This window comes from Ovis canadensis, chromosome 8, assembly GCF_042477335.2.
Source record: "Ovis canadensis isolate MfBH-ARS-UI-01 breed Bighorn chromosome 8, ARS-UI_OviCan_v2, whole genome shotgun sequence".
Taxonomy (NCBI): Eukaryota; Metazoa; Chordata; class Mammalia; order Artiodactyla; family Bovidae; genus Ovis; species Ovis canadensis.
In genome coordinates, this window is record NC_091252.1 from 71,891,554 (window position 1) to 71,908,389 (window position 16,836).

At 40.6% G+C, this 16,836-nt stretch overlaps 1 long non-coding RNA gene across 1 annotated transcript; it reads right to left on the reverse strand.

Annotated features, from left to right (window-relative positions):
• Window positions 1-1,084: 1,084 nt before the first annotated feature.
• On the reverse strand, window positions 1,085-16,462 carry LOC138444874 (uncharacterized). The gene is made up of 5 exons (XR_011258632.1): window positions 16,289-16,462; window positions 16,109-16,197; window positions 14,916-14,992; window positions 13,039-13,111; window positions 1,085-1,286 (listed from the first exon to the last, which is right to left on the reverse strand). It is a non-coding gene; the product is annotated as an uncharacterized lncRNA (long non-coding RNA).
• Between the last annotated feature and the right edge of the window lie 374 nt (window positions 16,463-16,836).

The following is a 16,836-nucleotide window of genomic DNA, read 5'->3' on the forward strand; positions in this document are numbered from 1 at the left end:
ATGCTTTATTATCTTCCTTCTCCTCAGATGTCGTTTTATCAGTAGTGATGCATTTCCTTGTATGTTTCTTACCCTACCAGGCTTGAACCAGTCAGAGTCACATGCCTGAGATGAACCTCTGCTCCTGGCAGCACAGAAATCACTCAGGAATGCAGACTTATAAGTAAGCAATTAAAGCGGGCTCTGAGCTCTATAAGGCATGTGTCATTCATACCAGGCGACAGGTGATTTATTTTCCATCACTTCTTCCCTTTGTCCCAACTATCCTCTCTCAAAATAGATAATGTTTTATTATATCATATATATATATATATATATATATATATATATAACCTTATCCTTCCTAGACAGTTTAATGGAAATAGGCAGAGAATAAACACTAACTATAAAAGAAGTCATGATTACTCATTATATTAATAATTCATCACTGATTGTGTGATTTTGTCATATAATTCCTATTGGGGCTCCTGATGACTTTGGATCTTGTGTTTTTCACGTCCTTTCTCCTTTTAGATTTCATGTGGACTATTTTCTCTGTTGTCTTTCTTCTGAGATTTTTGAACTCTTTCTCAGAGGCACATCAAAGCTACTTGTGTGCTTGCCCAAAATGTTTCTAGGCCCTGCTTCTCACCAACTGCCAGCAGAATCAGATTCTCTGAAAGAGGAACGTAAAAATATGCATTTCCAACAAGGACCCGTCTCCTCCCCAGGTGGTTCTTATGTACGTGTAAGATACAAAACCACTGAGGAAAATAGACCTGCTAATATCACTTACAGCACAGTCATCCTTCCAGTTATATCCTTTTTCTGCATTTTGTCCTTATTTGTGTATCAGTTTCTCCATTTTCAAGGGAATTGTGAGCCACTGCAAAACAGTGTTGCTTGGTCCTGCCCACCAAGTCTACATCCAAGCTTATAATTATCAATATCAGCAGTCATCTAACAGAAAGATCCAGACCCAGTCTTAGTCATTTAACACAATCCTAGTGACAGCCTCTGTTTTCAATACAGAAGATCTGGGTTTGATCCCTGGGTCAGGGAATCCCCTGGAGAAGGGAATGGAAACCCACTCCAGTATTCTTACCTGGAGAATTCCATGGACAGAGGAGCCTGGTGGGCTACATTCCATAGGGTCGCAAAGAGTCAGACATGACTAAGTGACTAACACTTTCACTTTCACTTTAGAGACAGCCTCAGGGATTCCACGGCTAGCATCACACCGTTGAGTAGATCACCACTTAGTATCGCAAAAGTGAAATTGTGCTGTGAGACTGAGTTGAACACACCTGAAATAAAAACAAATGAACAACAATGAAATTTCATACTTGCTGATTCTTTTCATATCTATTTCCAAAACTCCAGATCCTGCAGGTTCTGTCCTATGTCACCTTCCCACTGAAGCTCTCTCACACCAGCTTTCTTCTCATATTATTTATACATGGGAATCACTTAGAACTGGATTTCTCACATGTGACTGTCATCTATAAATTTTAGTTATTACAATTATTAATATTTTTCAAAACTACACTGAAGTAACATGTTGGTTTGATTGATTTCTCAACAGGCTGGTCCCACTTTCTGAAGCATTCCGGATTAACAACCAGCTATTCTCAGTCATCACAGTTTTAGGAGGATTCCCCTGACCTTGTTCCAACCTCTTTACCCAAACCCTAAGAGCCCCTTAAGAATGAACCAAACATCATTTGTCCTTGTGAGTGTTTTCAGTCTAGTGTTCTAACCTTCTTGAGATCATGAAAACACATTTTCCCCTTTGATTTATTTTATCTAAGTGTCTTGGGCAGTTCCATAAATGGGTTTGTTGATAATAACTATGAACATGTTTTCATTCAAACTATCTCTCTGATGAGTATTTGCTGGCTGTAGTAAGAGAAGCTTTTGCCTATTAGCATAGGGTATTAAAACCTGAAGGTTAAATGTATGAGAGTGACTTTGAACAACCTCACTGAAGCAACACTGTGCAGAAAAAGAGTCTTAAAGTTTAAATGTCTTATGTTTGATAGGGTTACAGAAAGGCTTTTCCACCCAAGGCTAGCTTTTGGAATGACGCAAGCGTATGTTTTCATATTGTCAATCCGAAGTCAGTAAAGTCTCCAGATTTCCAAAGGGATAGATCTGTAGTTTAGGCTTGTTGGGTAGGGGAAGTAGAAGGGTCAGGTTATCATTTGACTGGGTGATAAATCTGTTTTGCATCTGGCTGGACTAAAAATATTTTTTGAAGGGGCCCTCTCTTTGCCTTGTTGTTTCTCAAATTGTCTGTAAAGACTGTACTTTGTTGGCATTGAGGTGGACTGCCAGTGAGGAGACCCTAGGCTGTAAACACACTTTTTGACAGAAGACCCCACCAGAAGATCACAATGAGCCCTTGATCTGAAAGAATTGATGGAAGAATCTAAGGTGACAAGAAGAGCTACTTCCATCCAGGAGGGCTGGCCAGAGTGCAGTGAGTAGGCCCTCCTAGAACTCACCTGTGAGCACAGGGTGAAGACCTTGGTATACATTCAGTGCTTTTAAAAGAATAACTCAAAGACTGAATGAGCAATTTCATTTATATTCTTCTCTGATCAGGATATAGGGCTCCATTCCTGGCCAGACCTGGATATGAAATTCTGAATCTAACAGTCAGCAATCTAACACTGTTCAGAGTCTTCAAATATCTCCTTGCTATGTGTGCTAAGAAACTTCAGTCTTATCTGACTCTGTGCAACCCTATGGACTGTAGCCCACCAGGTCCCTCTGTCCATGGGATTCTCCAGGCAAGAATACTGGAGTGGGTTGCCATTTCCTTCTCCAGGGGAACTTACCGACTCAGGGATCTAACCCATGTCTCTTACGTCTCCTGCATTGGCAGGTGGGTTCTTTACCACTAGTGCCACCTGGGAAACTCAAATGTCTCCTTGGGTTAGCCCAGTAATTCCAGGAAGTGACAACAAATTTCCCTTTGCCTGGCACATTAACCACACCAAGGCCAGTTTTGTGAGTTCAAAAAGTTCAAAGTGAACTCTCTCAGTCGTGTCTGACTATTTGCAACCCCGTGGACTGTAGCCCGCCAAGATCCTCTGTACATGGGATTTTCCAGGCAAGAATATTGGAGTGGGTATAACCCTTAATTGCAGGTAGGCAGGGAAGATGTCCTTCCTGCATAGTTGCTATAGATTTGGAAGATTTGTTTGTGCTAATGAGGAAAGACCTGCCTCAGCTGTGTGTAAACAAAGAGGCCTTGCATGATCTCAAAGCTTCTAAGACTCAATTTTACTGAAGATAAGGCAAAGGAAATTAGGGAGCAAGACCTACAGGTCCCAACTCCATCCTTAAAGTAGACTTACTCCTCTTAGGCCAGGGACTAAAATATTAACATTGTGTAGTCCAGCAGCTCAGAGTCAACTTTCTAAAGAGTTTGGGACATTCAGCAGACTTTTGTGTTAATGTTCCTCTCCTTCTAGTCTCTTCTTTCAGGTTTACCTGTTAATGAATGGATTTACTGTTTAAGATTTTAGTTGGAGGCAGGAAGGTAGGATTGTAAACTTGTGGGGGTAAGGGAAGAGCAGTTGGCATCTCTAAGATGTCCTGGGGGTTGGTGGGAGCTGGACCACAGAGTGGAATAAGAAACTGAATGAAGCTTTGTCCATATCAGTTACTCTGTGGAGGGAGCCAAGAAATAGGCAGCTGACATGTGGGTGTCAAGAGTATCTAGGCTTCTGGGAGACATGTTTAACGAAGAACTATTGCTTTACCAGAAGCATTGACCAGAAACAGCTCCTGAAATAGAACAAACCTAGGGAAGCATTTGTTTGTATGTGAAATCACTAGGTCAGAATGAAAGAGTTGATGTTGGGAAGTTCATTTGAGAACTAGGAGTCGGAAAGGTCGATTGCTATGAGGAGTCCACAAGAGTGACAGTTTTTAAAACAGCTACAATCCTTTTTAAGAGTAGCCAACAACTATTGTAGAGAGGCAATGTTTGTGAACCAGGCTATTTGGTGTTGTTTAGTCACTAAGTCGTGTCCAACTCTTTGCAACCCCATGGACTATAGCCTGCCAAGCTCCTTTGTCCATGAGACTTCCCAGGCAAGAATACTGAATTGGGTTGCCATTTCCTCTTCCAGGGGATTTTCCTGACAGAGGGATCAAACCCTTGTCTCCTTCTCAGTAGACAGATTTTTCACCAGTGAGCCACCTGGGAACCAGGCCATAGCAAGAGCTGAAGAAAGTGCCTGCCTAAAAGTCAAATGTTCTAAATAAATATAATTTTATAAAGAAAGTGCATAGTATATGTGTATTTTATAAAGAAAGTATAAAGAATACGGTGTGTGTTTCTTTGAAAACTTTTATTTTGCAACTAGCATGCATAGACTTTTCACCTCCAACTGACTCATTGTATTTGACTAGTTAAAAATAAAAAATAAATAGGTATATTGGTATAATAGGCCAATACTTTGGCCATCTGATGCAAAGAACTGACTCATTGGAAAAGACCCTGATGCTGGGAAGGATTGAAGGCAGGAAGAGAAGGGGATGACAGAGGTGGTTGGATGGCATCACCAACTCGATGGATGTGAGTTTGATCAAGGTCTGAGAATTGGTGATGGACAGAGAAGCCTGGAGTGCTGCAGTCCATGGAGTCGCAAAGAGTTGGACACGACTGAGTGACTGAACTGAACTGACTGATATTGATGTGTGTACAACTTCCTAATGTTGCATATCTAAGTATTTCTGTATATCCCGACCCCAGTCCATACACACACACTCAACTGATAGCGGAATTGTTGTCTTGTATGAGTCTGATGATTTTCACTTCTTGGAAGTTGCTCTTCTGTGAAATGCAGTCTACCTATCATAAATGAAAATACTGTCAAGGTGTTTCCTACCTTGCTAAAAAGTCAAAGAGAAGGAAGTGTGTTTTATAACTGACAAAAGATTAGAACCAGTTCTTACATCCTTGCTTGGGGGTTCAAATCCAGACTTACAACATGTCCACTGACCATGCTATTCTAATTAGAATATATTAACATTAGTGCCAACTGTGATTGTGGTTATCCATACAAATGAGGTTCATCAAAAGAAAGTGTGGATTCCACATAAATTTTTTTCTGTCTACACGGCATATGGAACCTTAGCTCCCTGACTAGGGATCGAACTCTTGCCCTTTGCATTGGAAATGTGGAAGCTTAACCACTGGACCACCAGGGAAAGTCACACATAAATGTTTGTCACTATTCTTTTTCTGTCACTATTTTGATTTTAAATGAGATATGCAAAATATGCATGAAAATAAAATCTATTCTACTTTCAATATTAATACTTATCAATATCAGTACTTTTTCTAAAGACCCTTTAAAGGGCTCTTTCGTTTATCTCTCCATCACTCTCCCCACCAGTCCCAGCCCACTCCTCCAGGGTACCGTCTTTTTTCAAGCTAACCATTCATTTCTCTATGGCCACCTTGTAGTAACGGCAGGAGCTGCCATGTTACAGGATCCTGACCCTCCTTTCGTTCCACCTAGGTTCTTCTTTGGTGTAAAGAACTTGGAATCAAATAGGGTATGAGGAAGACCCTCTCCCATTGCAGAAGCTATGGAATGTAAAATTTAAAAGGTGTAGATAGCCATTGTTCCTGCCATGTGTGGAAAACTGCTCTAAAGTGAGAAAGATTGACACTCCAAGAAGAATAAAGGCAGGACATAGAGGAGTAATCCTGTTGATATTCAAGCTCCTGGTTCCACTTATTTCCCTGGATCACTGCCTATCCTGGTATTCGGTTAGTTCAACACTTCCTTGGGTTGCCTGAGCCAATAAATGCCCACTTGTCCTAAGTGGGCATTGCTTGGGTTATTAGTCATTTAAATAAAGAGTCCCATTCAGAGGATTTGGCAAAGTCCTAGGTGTGAAAATGGAAAGAAATCCTGGGACAGATTATTTCAAGGAACCATAATCAGAAATATTAATCCATAGCCAGACCTATCCATGGCATGAAGTATAAATAGGATATGCGTCATTGGCCCCAACCCACATAGGATAATTTTAAAATATGTTGCAAATTCTTTGGCATTCCATACCCCTTCAGATGGGATATAATTTCCCCTTCACTTGACTAGGGACCTAATTTAATGACTAGCTTTTAACAATAACAAAAAATATGGCAGAAATGACTATGTGACTTCTGACATTAGGTCTTAACATAGATACGTTCTACCTAGTGTTCTCTCTACAAACCACTTTATCTAGGAGAATCTAGCCTCTGTGTCTTGCAAGCACTCAAGCAGTCCTTGGGAGAGGCCCCATGGAGAGCAACTGAGTTCTGACAACAGTCAGCACCAATTTAGCAGCCCTGTTAAGTGAGCCATCTTGAAAGCAGACTCTCCAGTTCCATAACTAAGCTCTGGTCAATATCTTGACTGCAACCTCATGAGACACCCAGAGCCAGAACCACCTAGCCAAACCACTCCTGAATTCCTGACCAACAGAAAAAAATAAAATGTTTGCATTATTTTAACTCACTACGTTTACATTTATTATACAGAAGAGCTGATTCATTGGAAAAGACCCTGATGCTGACAAAGATTGAAGGCAAAAGGAGAAAAGGATGAGATGGTTAGATGGCATCACGGACTCAATGGACACAAATCTAAGCAAACGTGGGAGACAGTGAAGGACAGAGGAGACTGGTGTGCTGCTGTCCATGGGGTCACAAACAGTTGGACAGGACTTAGCAACTAAATAACAACAATAACAACAAAGAAATAATACTATATCAAAGACTGAATGGGGGTTATTTTGAAGAGATTAGTAAGTCACTTTCAGTAGTAAGTGATGCCAGGAATTCCTCCAAATAGGTCACCCAGTCATAGAAAGGACTAAAGCTCATGAGCTAGAAGTTTGATCCTCCCTAGCTAAGGTTAACGGAGAAGGCAATGGCACCCCACTGCAGTACTCTTGCCTGGAAAATTCCATGGATGGAGAAGCCTGGTAGGCTGCAGTCCATGGGGTTGCTGAGAGTTGGACACGACTGAGCGACTTCACTTTCACTTTTCACTTTCATGCATTGGAGAAGGAAATGGCAACCCACTCCAGCGTTCTTGCCTGGAGAATCCCAGGGATGGAGGAGCCTGACGGGCTGCCGTCTATGGGGTCGCATAAAGTCAGACACGACTGAAGCGACTTAGCAGCAGCAGCAGCAGCAGCAGCAGCTAAGGTTAAAGGTCCTAAACACAGTTACTGAAGAACACGTAAGAATAGAATCACCTAGTACAACAAAAGGAAAATAGAATAACAAGTGGTCAATATGCAGAGTTTTATGGTCAAATATATTTAGATTCAAAGCTTTGCTGTGCTAATTTCTGTTTGAACTTGTTACTTGTTCATATTTCTTAGAGTTTTATTTTAGGGTAATCATACGTTAGGACTTCCCTGATGGCTCAGATGGTAAAGCATCTGCCTACAATGTGGGAGACCCGGGTTTGATCCCTGGGTCAGGAAGATCCTTTGGAGAAGGAAATGGCAACCCATTCCAGTACTCTTGCTTGGAAAATCTCATGGACGGAGGAGCGTGGTAGGCTACAGTCCATGGCATCGCAAAGAGTCAGACACGAATGAGTGACTTCACTTCACTCACTAATCATACGTTAATAAAAATGTTGTAAAAATTAAAATTGAAAGATTTTTGGAGCATCTTTAATACAGCTTCCTCAAATGTTAACATTTTAGCAGTAGAAAATATAGCATAAGAAAAAACAAACAAAAAGTGAGTTCTAATAGCATTTCTTTGAATACGTTTTCTCATGAATGACTGTTCTTTCAATTTATATTCATAAAAAGTATATTATGTTAACTAACCTTGTCCCCTCTTTCTCTTTTCCTTGATCCTGTTTTTCCCAAGGCACTTGGGTTGCTCTTGTCTCCCTGCTGTTTCAAATTGTTCTTTTCCAGTGAAAATTTATGGGTCCAAGCTTATTTCTCTCTTCAAAAGATGCAACCATGAGCTAAGAAGCCATCCTAAAGTTTCTCAATCTTAGTTTCTCAATATGTTAGCAAACACAATTTCCATAATGAATGATCCTTCCCCACCATGCCCCACACAAAGAAAATTTGAGAAATTGATCATAAACTTCTCAGAAAAATAGTTCTAGAAATATGTAAAATGTAATAAATTTTCAATATGTGTATCTTTCAAAGATAACATTCTTTTTTATTTCATGACATGAAGGAAATTGTTTTCAAAACTTGAACTTAAGAACTATGCAAGCAGAGAAATGAACAAATCAGAGTTAAGTCATCAGTTCAGTTCAGTTCAGTCACTCAGTCATGTCCGACTCTTTGCGACCCCATGAATGCAGCACGCCAGGCCTCCCTGTCCATCACCATCTCCCGGAGTTCACGCAGACTCACGTCCATTGAGTCAGTGATGCCATCCAGCCATCTTATCCTCTCTCGTCCCCTTCTCCTCCTGCCCCCAATCCCTCCCAGCATCAGAATCTTTTCCAATGAGTCAACTCTTCGCATGAGGTCGCAAAGTACTAGAGCTTCAGCTTTAGCATCATTCCTTCCAAAGAAACCCCAGGGTTGATCTCCTTCAGAATGGACTGGTTGGATCTCCTTGCAGTCCAAGGGACTCTCAAGGGTCTTCTCCAACACACAGTTCAAAAGCATCAATTCTTCGGCACTCAGGTTTCTTCACAGTCCAGCTCTCACATCCATACATGACCACAGGAAAGACCATAGCCTTGACTAGATGGACCTTAGTTGGCAAAGTAATGTCTCTGCTTTTGAAAATACCATCTAGGTTGGTCATAACTTTTCTTCCAAGGAGTAAGCCTCTTTTAATTTCATGGCTGCAGTTACCATCTGCAAGTGATTTTGGAGCCAAAAAACATAAAGTCTGACACTGTTTCCACTGTTTCCCCATCTATTTCCCATGAAGTGATGGGACCAGATGCCATGATCTTCATTTTCTGAATGTTGAGCTTTAAGCCAACTTTTTCGCTTTCCTCTTTTACTTTCATCAAGAGGCTTTTTAGTTCCTCTTCACTTTCTGCCATAAGGGTGGTATCATCTGCATATCTGAGGTTATTGATATTTCTCCTGGCAATCTTGATTCCAGCTTGCATTTCTTCCAGTCCAGCATTTCTCATGATGTACTCTGCATAGAAGTTAAATAAGCAGGGTGACAATATACAGCCTTGATGTACTCCTTTTCCTATTTGGAACCAGTCTGTTGTTCCATGTCCAGTTCTAACTGTTACTTCCTGACCTGCGTACAGGTTTCTCAAGTTAAATCATAGATGACACCATGTACATATATGTGTCATCTGCTCACCTGTCACCCCACCCTGAAAATCAGCTCCTTGAAGGCAAAAACCACACATTATTCAGGTTTGGGTCCTTTGTATCTAACACAACACCCGGCATATAAGTATGTTCTGACTGACCTCAATATGATACAGAAGTTTTCTCTTAAATATTCCATTTCTCAACAATTGATTCAAAACTTGAATATGCATCCTCTAAGACATCTAGATCAAAAAGAGAAAAATTCCTTATAAAGGGTCATTTCAGATATTTATAAATAAAGCTCAGCTGTCAGATACAGGAATGGACCATTCCACCAATGTGCCTGCAGGAGCAATTTGTGGTCCACATGAGCCCTGCAGAAGCTCCACTCGTGGGTGTTCCAGGCCTCTTCTCAGAGTCCCCTCCACAGAGTCTATCCCTTGCTAGTTTGTCATCACATCTGGCTATAGAGTAGAACTTAGCCCAGAGGGCACATCAATGGCTCTCTTTTTACTTTTTTTTTTTTAAACTTAATTATTGAGGACAAATAAAAAACAACTGAAATACAAACATAGTAAGATGATAGTTTCCGTCTACATGCAGTTTTTGTAATTTGTGGCCAAGAAGGAGCTCCCTGAACTTGACCAGGCCTCTCTTCCTATGTGCGCCATGCTCTGCCCATTCCTTTCTTAAGTCTGTGAGACATCAAAGTGCCTTCCTGCAGGGCAGGGCCTTATTTTTAGTGGACATAGCATGAGGCAGTAGCTACAAGCAGTAATGGCCCAATAAATAGCTGTTACATGAGCAAAGGAATGAACCATGTGGCTAACTTTTCATCTATCTGACTGTGTTAAAGGGATGGAGGTGCTGGGAGAAGAAATGTTTGGAGGAGAGACACAGGCCAATCACTGACATAAATGTAAAACATTCACTGCGGGAGCTTGACTTCCCCACATAGCAATTATGTGTCATATTGTGTACATACTCTATAGCTTACTTCTCAAAACATATTTGTGGGTACATTTTTGCCAATGCTACTTTTGTAAGACATGTTCCACGCAAATAACACAGAGCAGCCAGAAGCAAAACCCACCATGTCCTGTTTTGTTTTTTTCTCTCTCTGTTAATGTAGATAAGACTCAAGATAGTTGAGCTAATACTTTTCCCACCTCAAATAGAATTCTTGTATAAATTAAATTGTAAGTTACCTTCATGTCTTTGGAGTAAAAAGCCAGTAGAACAGTTCTATTTTGTACATGTGTGGTTACCACTTTCTTGGCACCCAGTAAGGATATTTTTGACTCTCTGCTGACATGAGCTATCGAGCCCACTTGAGAAAACCCTCTGACTGGAAACAAACAAAAACTCACCAGAACAAGTTAGGGATAGGGTACTTGGACGCAGTGTAAGCGTTGTGAAACCATCAGAACATGAGGATTTAGGATGTTCCTTTAAAGCCCCTTAGAATTTCTGAGAACATTCCTTGGGAATTGTTTTGTTTTCATGGAAAAAGTTGTTCCATGCCTGACAGCATGAAGAAGCACATGAAGACCGGAGGCTGTGAAAACATTTTTGGCAAAAGCCAAGCTAGTAGCAAAAGTCTAAAAATTGTGCTTTCACGGGTCTATTATAGTGTGCAAACATTTCTAGTCTTTATTTTATGAAATTAAGAATGGTATAAAGCAATTGACACCCCTGTTGCCTCCAAGGGAAAGCTAGATTTTGCAGAGTTCTGGCATATATCAGTGTGTGCTTTCTTCATATCAGCTACTCAGCTGGAATACACTGCTGTTGCAGAGTTCACCTGATATGCTTTGGTTCATCCAAAAGCAATTCTTCGTTAAACTCTCATGAGAGAGGATAGCCATGACCAATTTAATAAAGAGGTAGATTTTAATTTTTTTAATTGATTGATTTTAAATTGATTGACATTTATATATCAGTAAAACCAGCACATTGGTTTTATTGATACAACATAATGGGTTCCAGGTGTACAACATGATAATTGGATGTGTGTGTCTCCTCGGAAATGATTGTAAGTGTAATGAACATCCATCACCACACAGTTACAGTTTTTTGTGTTTGATGAAAACTTTAAGATCTACTTTCTTAGCAACTTTCAAATACACAATACATACCAATAATTGTAGTCACCATATGAATATTATATGCCCAGATTTAAATTTTTAGCAAGTCACCATAGTGTAGAAGCATAATGAAACCTGTGTGTGTTAGTTGCTCAGTCATGTCTGACTCTTTGCCGCCCCATGGACTGTAGCTCACCAAGCTGCTCTGTCTATGGAATAGACACACAGTGACACATACTGGAGTGGGTAGCCATTCCCTTCTCCAGGGGATCTTCCCAACCCAGGGATTGAACCTGGGTCTCCTGCATTGCAGGCAGATCTTTGTTGTCTGAGCCACCAGAAAAGCCCATAATGAAGCCTATTTTAATTCTACCTTTAATTTGTATCTGAAAGACCAGGCAGGGCAGGGTACATTTTAGTATGTCAACTAGATAAGCTGGATATTAGCATTCAGGATATAAAACCGACAGAGAAGATTACAAAGATTTTGAAATTTTGTTGTCGTTTAGTTGCTAAGTTGTGTCCAACTCTTTTGGGACCCCATGGACTTGTAGCCCTCCAGGCTTCTCTGCCCATGGAATTTTCAAAGCAAGAATACTAGAGTGGGTTGCCATTTCCTTATCCAGGGGATCTTTCCGACCCAGGGATTGAACCTGCATCTCCTGTATTGGCAGGCAGATTCTTTGCCACTGAGCCACCAAGGAAGCCTTGAAATTACAGATGCAAACAATCAGATATGGGATTAGCAGCATTTTGATGCAGGTGAAGTGAAACGAACTTAGAGAAGAGGAAAAACTGAGAATTTCAGCAATCAGGTTACATGAAGAGAAGGTTACAGCAGAACTGAGCAGAGCCAGGCTGGGCCAGGATGTCCTTAGATAATCAAGTGTGGCCTTACCGGGACAGTTATTATCCCAGAGGGGACCTGCTCAAACAAGCCCATTTCTGCTGTTGTACAGTGTGACCTTTGGTCCTTTCATTTTCCCTTCCCTCCTTGAAGAGGCAAGAGCCACAGCATAATGGGAAAAGGCACCTGCTTTGCAGCCAGCCCTTCATGGATTTGAGTCCTGCTCTGATGCTTAACCAGCCAGCTGTGCGATTTGTATGAGCTTCCTAGCCTTTATGCCTCCAACTTTGCTTCATAAAATGGGCCTGGTGATGCTTACTTCACAGACTAGAATATACTTGACTCCTACTACGTAATATCTCTTACAGAGACATCAAGGCCATTTCTTATTAGCCAAAGTGAACCAACTGGCATCATAAGTCAGAAATACCTCAGTAACTGTTTAGTACTAATTATAAGCAATCTTAAAATTAAGAATACCAACACTGTAAATCAACTATACCTCCATAAAAAAATAAATTTAAAAAAGATAATACTATCAGCATATAGTTAGGCAGTTACTAGCCACTAATTCTTCCACATTTAAACATTTTATAGTGGTGGTTTGCTTAGAGTTTGAAAAGCAAAAAGAACTTTAGATTTTGAAAAGAAATGATAGGTTGCTTTATTTCAGAAAAGACAGCTATCTGAGTAGTGTTCTAAGAAAAACAGACAGTTTTTGAAAGTACTTTACATGGACTGAATAGTGAAAGGACTAAAGCACAGGGGGGAAGTGGATTGTTATTTTAGAGTATGTTCAAATAATATTAAAAACCTTACTGTAAGTATTGTGTTGGTTTTGCCACTGAGTGCCAGGGCTTGTCTTCTTTTTAACTCGCAAAGATCCCAGCACCTGCAGTTGGATAGTAACAGATCAAATATTTTGTAATCTGAACCAACTCAATGGAAGTTTGGGATGAACATAAAACTTGAGGTCCCCATCTTCCCTGTTTCCCTCAGGCTATAAACAGACCAAATTGAGCCGAACCCAAAGTAACTTGATTACAACCTGGCAGCCCCCTCAAGCTGTGGCTGCCCTCACTCTCTTTGGCAGCCAAGAGAATTTAGTCTTCCCTGACTGTATCCATCTCCTCTGCTTGCATTCACAGCTCAGCCTTCCATGTTTTCTGCCAGCCTCTTGAAATTGCTCTCGGCATGGAGCTCACTGTATACTTAAGAGGAATAAGCTCCCGTGTGGTTCCTGTAGGGCTCCACATCGTCCTGGGCTGATATTCCAGGAACAGCCCTCTGCGAGGCATGCCGGTGGTCAGAGCCTCATCCTGTCACCGACCCCTGCCCTCGGAGGTTGAAAGCAGTGTGCATTGGGCTGAAGGATGGGGCAGGAGCAGGCATCCTTGGAAAGACAAAGGACACACGCCTGGGAGTCACACACTTAGGCTTGGAAGGAAACGGGTCTTTTGTCATCAAAGCCTGTGTTCATTCTCTAAGAATTCATTTGTATTTTGAATAATTAGAATTTCAAATCATCTGAGTGCCTTAAAGTCACCACGATCCTATTCATTTAATTTCAGTGAATAGATTAATGTGTTTGTTTTACAATGGTGCCTGGGTTTTCATTTGAAAAAATTTACAGGAAGAGCCTCTCTGTCTTTAGTCGACCTCCTAATTATACTAATTTTATGTGATTGATATATTAGGCTCTGGGGAAAGGGAAAACGACAGGGAGGCCACAATACAATCCCTTATTCTCAGCTCCAGACAGCACAGGAAATCCTCAATTAAATTGTACCACTTCCCTCAGCACTCAATAAAACTCACGCATTATATTTAATATCTTTAAACTCATTTGTAGTAATGATTTTATGTGAAGTGAGTGAAGTGAATTCTCTCCTTCTAGACCTTCTTTTTTTTTGGTTCTTGTTACAAACGAATGTGTGCTTCCGGTGAAACATCAAAATTCGAGAAGAATAAATCATGAAAAATTCAAGTTTCCTTCTGTTTCCCTTAGGTTTTCATTTAGAAAACTTTCTGAAATGTTTTCTCTCAGTTCAGGAAGGTAGATAAGAGGGACATCTCCTCACTCACAGCCAAGAAACTGTGCAGTTAAGATTGTGCTGGGACTTTTTTCTTGATAGGACCGAGAGGGATATGAAGGTCCCCAGACCCAGAGAGGATGGAAATGCCGCAGGGCAGCATCTCAGACGAGCGAGAGACTCTGGGCCTGGTTATGCTGTCGCATTTTTTCTTGTGGTGCAAGGTCTGACTGAGAACAATCTTTGCCTTGTGCGTGCTCTGTCAGGAAGGGTGGCTGGACGCTGACAATTAGCAACTTGGCGTGCAGCCTTCTGAGTCAGTGGCCCAGTTAGAGTCTGGAATGATTTTCCTCCCACCTCTGCTCCCCAACCTGGCCTGTGCCACCACCCAGGTGAACGTTGGTTGAGGAAAAGCTGTTCGTTCCGGGAAGTGTTCCCTTCACCTGTCATCCATGGCTGAGCAGCACAGGAGCACAGTTGTGAGAGCACATTCACTTTGCGGTGAGCATCTGAGAAGTGCCAGCCCCACCCATAGGATCAGCTCATACTACTGAGGAGGATGGACTAATCCCGTCCAGTTCCACTGTTCTCTACCCTGACCTGTCCCTGGGCGTTCCTTCCTCCAGAACTGTGTGTGTGTGTGACCCTCTGTGTGCTCCTTACCTCACTGAGGTGAGTATTCAGGACTCTGTTCTGACATCAACTGGCTTGCAGGCTTAGCGTTAAGTGCTGTTACCATCCTGGTAAAGAAAGGAGAACTTTAGGTTAGACTAAAGACACAATAAATAAATAAATAAAAGATACAGAGCAAAGTTCTTTCCAAAAGTACTATTTATTTAGAAGAGTATTTTTTATAATTTTTTAATTAGAGGATAAATACTTTATAATAGTGTGATGGTTTTTGCTATACATCAACATGATGAGTATTTTCTCTCTCAGAGGGACACTGAGTTTAGGAAGGGTAGAACCCCTGACAAACATATCCCTTTCCTACGTGGTCAAAATGTTCTCGGAGACTCTAAGAAATCATCCTGATTCTGTAAGTCTCCAAATGTCCAGAGCTTCTCTGTGGTAGAAGAGGAAGAAATGGCTAAGAGGATATCATTTCTCAAAATCCTGTAATCCTGACTGTCTCCTATGTGATTCTGAGGAAGGAGGAAGGAAAGGGGTTAACCATTAGGATCCGGGTACCTCTAGTGGTCCAGCAAGACTTCTAGATGTCCAGAATACTCATTAAAAATCTTCTCCAAAAAGCTCATCAATTTTAACGACATTTTTAGCCTCAAAAGATTATTTGGTTACAAAAATTAGCCTAATGATTATTGCATATATGAAGATAATATTTTAGCACTAAATTTAATTTATACTAATGACAGAAAATTGCTGTTAGTCTCAAGATAGATTATTTTTGACTACTTCAAAGTTCCTTAATCATCTTGATAGCATCTCGTATACTCAGAATGTTGTATTACCCAGACCATTGACATCAGGCCTTAGCTGCTCATAGGACAAAAGGAGTAGACTTTAACTTCTGGCACCCGTTGCCTTGAAAACGTACTCTGCACAAAATAAGTGCTTAAGAAATAATGAATTAATTGGCAGGGACCATTTAAGGTGCCAAGAGCTTTAACCTAATATATTAGTGATTTAATATTCAAGTTTTGCGTTTGTGTTTAGAAGGGAAATAGAGGGAAATGTGGGTTATTTGAAAGGAGCACTCGAGTTTTAAATCCTAGCTCCCAGCCATAGATTTGGACAGGTTAGCAATCTCTCTGGGATCCTATCTGAAACTTAGCTATAAAAGGCAGATAATGATACTTTCTCACAGGGTCACTACAGGGATTGGCTATGATCACCTGTGAAAACATCAGCACAGGACATGTTCTGAGTATAGCAAATGACATTCCTTTTCTTCCATCTCTACACGGTCCAGTTGATCCATCCTCTACAAGGTTAACAGAAGAGTTGTAATAAACATTCAGGCAACATGTTTTTTTCCTTAAGTTATAGTAGAAGGATAAAATAAATATATTTACCCACTCATGCATTGCTCAGCCTATTCATTCAACCTTTAACCAACACTCTCTGAGTACCTAAATCTGTCAGGCATGGTACGAAGCAATGGAGTTTACAAAGAAATTTAAGACATAAGCCCCTCCTTTGAAGAACTTATCCATTCTCCTCTTCACTGTAGTTCATCTACCTTCCATCTGTGGAGATAAAGGAGAAGTAGACCAAAGAGATGAGGGAGGGGAAATGTAAAAACAAAAGGAAAAATTCTAACAGAAGTTCTTAAAATTTTATTGATATAAAAATGAAGAAAATATTAAAAATAGTAATAGAGCTAGTTATGCTGTATATAACACACCAGAGAAAATTGGGGCATATCCTCATTTAGTTAAGGCAAAATTAGCTTTTGGTTTGTGGCATGTACTCTGAAGTTTCCAATGAAGTAAATAGTATTTTGTTGTTTACCCCACTCTATTTTCCTAGGGTTTCTTTGAATTGATCTTGTCTGAGTTAACAGACATTTTCTGGAATATAATTAGTTGATATCATCCAATTCATCACTCTTCCTTTTCAA